This window comes from Solea solea, chromosome 1 (assembly GCF_958295425.1).
Source record: "Solea solea chromosome 1, fSolSol10.1, whole genome shotgun sequence".
NCBI classification, from domain to species: Eukaryota; Metazoa; Chordata; class Actinopteri; order Pleuronectiformes; family Soleidae; genus Solea; species Solea solea.
In genome coordinates, this window is record NC_081134.1 from 26,285,096 (window position 1) to 26,291,036 (window position 5,941).

General features: G+C 38.1%; 1 long non-coding RNA gene across 2 annotated transcripts; it reads left to right on the forward strand.

The window, feature by feature from the left end:
• The first annotated feature begins 2,313 nt into the window (after positions 1-2,313).
• LOC131466978 (uncharacterized) lies at positions 2,314-5,554 on the forward strand. Of its 2 annotated transcripts, none has more exons than XR_009241467.1 (5): positions 2,314-2,449; positions 4,021-4,056; positions 4,184-4,345; positions 4,434-4,523; positions 5,239-5,554. It is a non-coding gene; the product is annotated as an uncharacterized LOC131466978 (long non-coding RNA). The 2 variants fall into 2 exon arrangements; XR_009241468.1 differs by lacking the exon at positions 2,314-2,449 and adding an exon at positions 3,173-3,298.
• Positions 5,555-5,941: the final 387 nt, after the last annotated feature.

Here is a 5,941-nt window from a genome sequence, read left to right on the forward strand (position 1 = left end):
CTCAACCTGTCCACTTTTCTGAGTAGTAATAAATACACTGTTTAGTTAAACTGTGTTTAGTTTGTTGGTTGTGGTGTGAAACGTGGTGGAAAAAAAGGATCCACCTCCTGATGTAAGAAGTAACCTTTTGATAATTATTGATTTTAGGTGCATATACAGTAATGGAAACTTAAATCCTTTCGGCCATTACATCTCCCCCTGATCCAAAAGTGTGATGGTTGTTTCTTATTTAAATGGCGGTCTCCTTAATGCCTACATTAGGTTCATTAACTGCTTCACTCAGTCATAAGATTTATTTAAAATAAATCAGTAAAGTGGCAGAACGAATAGTAACCCTAGTAACAGGAAGGGAAACAAGAGTAAACAGCAATATTAAGCTGATATCTATATTAAACCACTACTATACATTTCTTCAAAACTGTTTGTAGCCCATACAGTCCCACCTTCACAGGTGCTCAAAGAAAAGGTTCTATGAAAAGTGTGTAGTTGGTGGATTGTTGGCTCACCCAACTGACAGGACGTCGACAGACGAACACAGAAGGATCTTCTCCCTCTGACAGGTGAACTTGACGTCTGTCCTCTGAGACTTCTTTCTCCCACATTCTTTCCACACTTCTGTTTAACCATCCCTCACAGATGAAGTCATCCTCTTTTTAAAACACCTGAAATTCAACCCTAAAAACCAAGAAATCCAAGAAAACGCATAAAAAGTTTGAGGCCCTCACATATGCGGGGTTTGATCATCATCTTGATTTTATGTAAAATGTACTATACATTCAAATCAACGGTGATTAAGACCATCAGCTCCTTGCGGCTCTGTTTTTCTTAGTGTAAGAGCGCTAAAATGTGCCGCTCTGCACACAGGAAGTGATTCATTCCACGTCATGTCAGAAGGAGGCAACAGCAACACTGCTAGCACAGTGAAACCGGTTGGAGTTTGACTGAAAACACAAAGATGTGTCCACAGAAAGTTTCAGAAGTGAATTCTCCTGCTCAACAAACCCAGTTGTTCAGCAGTTAGATGGGATAGTGCCTCTTGTTGCCCCCCCCCCCCCCCCCCCCCCGCTCTGCTGCTGTATACACACACACATTCTCCCTAAGTCGTGTCTGATAGTTGGGCTTGACAGTGCCCAATGGTACCTTGTTTCTCTGAGACCAAACTGAGGCACAATAACATCAACAATGACATGATCTGTTGTGAGAAACTGTATCAAATATAACGTGTGTGTGTGTGTGTGTGTGTGTGTGTGTGTGTGTGTGACCATGCTTGCACTGGGTTGGGTCACCTTTTGTCTTCATACCTGCCTTACTCCCTGGTGCCATGCATATAAACATGTACTTTGTTGATTGCACGTTTGTGATCACTCCTCTGCTCCACCACAGTCCACATGTGCTCCACGGATTGATATCAAGTGACTGCAGAGACCACGTAGAATACAGTGAACTCATTGTCCTGTTCAGGAAACCATTTTGAGATGTCATGGTGCCCAGTCTTCATCAGTGGGCACACAGTGGCCATAAAGGGATGGACTCAGGGAGTCTGGGCCAGCTAAACAATGCTCAGTTGGTACCAAGGGGCTCAGAGTGAGCCACGATATCCTTCACATTACAAAACCAGAACACCTTGAACCTTTGACACAAGGAATAGATTTATGTTTTAATTTTGTTTATTTTCTGACTCTGCCATTAGAAGGTCACAGTAGAAATTGAGACTCATTAGACTGGACAACATATTTCCAACCTTCTATCGTCCAAATTTGGTGATAATGTGTTAATTGTAGCCTCAGTTTTTGTTCTTAGCCAACAGGAATGGCACTCCCTGAAGTCCTCAGCTGATTTAAGGGATCAACATGATCATACCTTAGTTGTTGCGTGTGGTGTTGCCTTTCGGTCCTGTTGAACTCCTCTGACCTCTGGAATCAAGAAGGCATAACAATGAGAGTCAGTTAAAATCTAAAAGCAACAATAGAGCAAAAGCCTGTCATTTCAACCTCTAGGGCTTTATATTTGACTCACACACTGTCACAATAGCATAATGCAGTGAAGACAGGGACATGCTTCACTACCACAGTCAATCCATGTGAGGTAGGGCTGCACAAAAGATCGTAAAAAAAAATCACCATCTCCATTCACAACTATAGGACTGTAAAGTCCCAGTCGACTGGTCCATTTATGAGTCCATACGTTCTGGTTCCAATTCTGATTGGTCGACTTTTTGTCGTGTTAATTTCATTTTCATTTTTGTTTGTGTTCACAATTATGAATCTATAATCTATAAATATAGAAAAAAGTTATTAAACAAAAGAGGACTACTTTCCATGGCGGATGGATAATATGCAGCGCTACCTGATAACAACCTGTGAATAGAGGCGGACTCATTTTCTCATCGAGTTGGAGCAGCAGGACCCCTAAAGGAGAGGAACTTTCCCACTGATTTACCTTACCGAAGGTGAGTTTTCATATATATCTTTTGATTAAGTATGTGTAAATCAATCTTAATGTTGTTTAAAATGATGTTTGAATATAGATTTTAGTTTTTAACTGTAGCTGAAAACTTAATTGAAGTCGATAATAAGCTAACTACCGTGACCTTGTTAGACTCATTGTGGGCAAATTTCCTTAACCGCGCCTTTTCTAAAAAAGTACATAATTCAAAAACATTAACCAATTAGGTCCGTTTTTATATATATTTAATATGTCTGGTTTTTAGCTAGACGGAGAGATGAGACCTTCATTTGCGTCAGACCTTCGTTTAATTTTTTTTTTTTTTTCAATGTAAACCTGTGTTGTCAGTTAAACACGTTATTAGCGGAGTAAAAGCAAACCTCATTTTAACGGCGGCAATTTTTTTATCGCGAGATCAACGTTCCCTTTGGCCGAGCAAAATGTGTAGTTTTTTAGCTAGACCGGAAGGAGTAGTAGTTACGCTTTGAGTGGATGACAGCGCTCCTCCGTCTCCAAGCGGGCTCTGCGTATCCAACACAGCCTGGATCATTTCTCGCCGCACTCCCTACATCCAAGTAATGACGTATGCAGTGTTATCAACTAAGCTGGCAGACCCCCCCCCAAACCGTAGTAAGGATACGTCCAAAGACCGCTAGCTCCTTTAGCTCGGGTTAGCTCGTTACGGCAACAACACACTAAATCACGGGACTTTGTCTGCGTTGAAGAACTGCACTTTGTTCACAGCACTGCAGGGTGATACACAGCCTCTCTTATTATTGTGCGGCTCTCACAATAAGAGGAATAACTCAAAAATATGCAGGGTGACAGAGATATTCACCTGCGGCTGGCTAATGTATGTCTGCTATCATGTATGTATATGTGCTATGTAATGTCTCTTCGTAGAATAAGATGTGTAATAATCAATCTAAAATAATATTTCGACACATTTTGGCTTGAACAAATATTGCGTCTCCTGCAATTTGAAATTGCAGTAAGCTGTATTGCTATTTCAATAACATTTGTATTAATTGTTCAGCCCTACACTACAGTATATGCCAATATTGTTTAAAATAAAAAAAACATTTGCAGAAAGTAAGCTGATCCACTTTTCTATGTTGATAAGAGCTTTGAAATGAGAAAAAAATAAAGGGACAAAAAGAAATCAAGGGACATTTAGAATAGATAAAAATGTGTGATAAATTGCGAGTTAACAATGACATTAATGTGATTAATCGCAATTAAATATTTTTATTTTGACAACACTAGTAATCACCTGATGTTTCCGTCAGTCACTATTGAATTAAAACGAATGTTGCTGTAGACTAAACTGGTTCCGTCTGTTGACGTGTGTCTTAGCCAGCAGAAAGAGGGTGTTTGAGGAGGGTCAGTGATGCTGTGGGACTGGTAGTCACACTCATGATATAGTTAAGGAATTTACATTTCATTTTAATTTAAATCAGTCTATTGTCTCCGTCACCAACAGCAACACTGCATAAAACAAAAGTAAATGTGTTGATAATTTTGTGTAATATGCCTACAGATAAACAATTAATATATGTTTTTCCCAATTTTCAGATATCTGCAAGAATGGGCATTTAATGAAGTGGAAATGTAAGTTTTGTCCATTCTTCAGTGCGCAAGGAGCCTTTAATGTATTTTCATTGTCTTTATAAAGCTTTATGCAGCTCCAATTTCTTTCTCTCATGCCCCCTTTTCTGTATTTTGTCATTTGTTTCAGCTGAGTGCTGAGTTCGACAGAGTTGTCACCAAAAACCTGCTGGAGTCATTTCTGGAAGGACTAGATGCCACAATGGCAAGTCTGTTGGAGCTCTACAAAGCTGGGGTGGCATCAAAGAGGAGGTCAAACCTGAGCAGTGTTCTACAGTGTCTTCAACAGGAGGTATGGACTGTTCTTATAAGTATGTACCAACATAAGATGATTATAGAGGATTCTATTGCATTTACATACTCTTGCCTTTTTTGTGTAGGACACAAACCAACACAAAAGAACAGCTGCCTTACTTGGTCGTTCGCACTATCTGGCGGAGGATTCGTCAGACGTAATAAGGATGTGTGATGTAAGTCAATGTATTTACTAGGGCTGGAGAAATTACTCGATTAATAAATTAATCTTCATCTACTTTGATAATTGATTAATCGGTTTGAGTATTTTTCTTTAAATAAGAAAAAATAAGTTTTCTGATTTTTCAGCTTCTTAAATGTGAATATTCACTGGGAATATAATTTCCAGGTTTGAAGAACACTGATCAACATTTTCAATGTTTACTGACATTTTATTGATGAAACGATTAATCAAGAATTTTGAAAATAGTTATTTGCAGCCCTAGTCTTTTATACAGATTTTTTTTTTGCCATAATTAAAATATATACAATATTCCAACTACCAAGGACTAATCTGAAACTGTCAGTCTTTAACATATTTAACAAAATCTTCTACACAGAATTTACAGTAATAAAATGGAGGACTAGCCTGGCTAATGTCAGACTGTATCTCAATCTTATTTGAGTATTAGTGCAGACCTTGTCAGAATAAAGGTTCAACCACTGTACAGCATTGGTACATGTTATACAAAACAGTACAATTTAAGAAAGATGCAGCAACCTGGCCCTCAATAGGCTGCATTAAAGGGGGTTATGTCTGTAAAATGTTTAAGTATTGATAAAATAATGAGATGTCAAAACTGTTCTATCAGTATATTTTGACGTTCATAAAAATGAAAAAAAACACGTTTTCCTTTATGAGACTCTAATTGTCTTTATCTTCGTCATCAGGCTCATGGAGAAACCCTTGATGAGAGGAATGCAGGTTGGACTGTTAATTGGACATGAGGAATCTCTGCACGGTGCATTTGCTCTCAAAATCTTCAACGTGGCTGTGGTGGTATAAGAGACAATCATTCTTCATGACCTACAGGATGTGCCCACAGGCTTCGCCATGCTGATGGGAGCAACATATGCCTGAACCTCCAGTACCCACACCACATTGGGCCAAATTATAATGTGGAAATGTATGATACTTAACAACTTGTCTTTGGTGTGGTTTCGACATTTTGGCTGGTTTTGTTAGCACAGCTGTTTTTTAAGCTGCTGTTTAACATGGTTCAAATAAATGACTGCAAGAGCTGCAAGAGTCGATTGTGATTATTTCAAATCATTAAGCTTGATAGCATCAGTCAAAATAAAATAGACATTCAAATTAAAACAAATATGAAATTTAAATTTTCTTAACTTGATAGGACAAGTTGTGTCAATATAAAATAGTTGTATCAACTTGAAATTGTAATTTATTATAATGCAGAAAGTGACTTTTACATCTCTGTAAATATAGGATATTTATTTGTTTGAACTTGCTGTAACGAGTTGAACCACAAAGCGATTGAAAGTTGAATCAACTTTATAACTAATAGAAGAAAGTTGAGATAACTATACCACTGCACTTTACTCAACTTTATTAACTTGAGTTTATTAGTCAAAA